This window comes from Corvus hawaiiensis, chromosome 37, assembly GCF_020740725.1.
Source record: "Corvus hawaiiensis isolate bCorHaw1 chromosome 37, bCorHaw1.pri.cur, whole genome shotgun sequence".
Classification (NCBI taxonomy): Eukaryota; Metazoa; Chordata; class Aves; order Passeriformes; family Corvidae; genus Corvus; species Corvus hawaiiensis.
Genome location: NC_063249.1, coordinates 162,662 through 162,892, shown reverse-complemented (window position 1 = coordinate 162,892; position 231 = coordinate 162,662).

Sequence of the window (231 nt, the reverse complement as noted above, 5' to 3'; positions counted from 1 at the left end):
GTTCGCGGGTGATCTGGGGATACAGTCCTGGGAGTTCTGGGAAAACAGGAGCGTGGGAATGTGCTGGGGGGCAGCTGGGGCCGGGGAGCGCTGTTCCCACCCTGTCTTGCCGCGGGCGGTTCCGTGTCCCCCCTTCCCCCGCCCCCCCGTCGGTCAATATTTCCCAACGCCTGAGTCCCACGGGGGGGGGAAGGGCGGGGGGGCACCCGGATGTTTGGTGCGGGGGAGGGG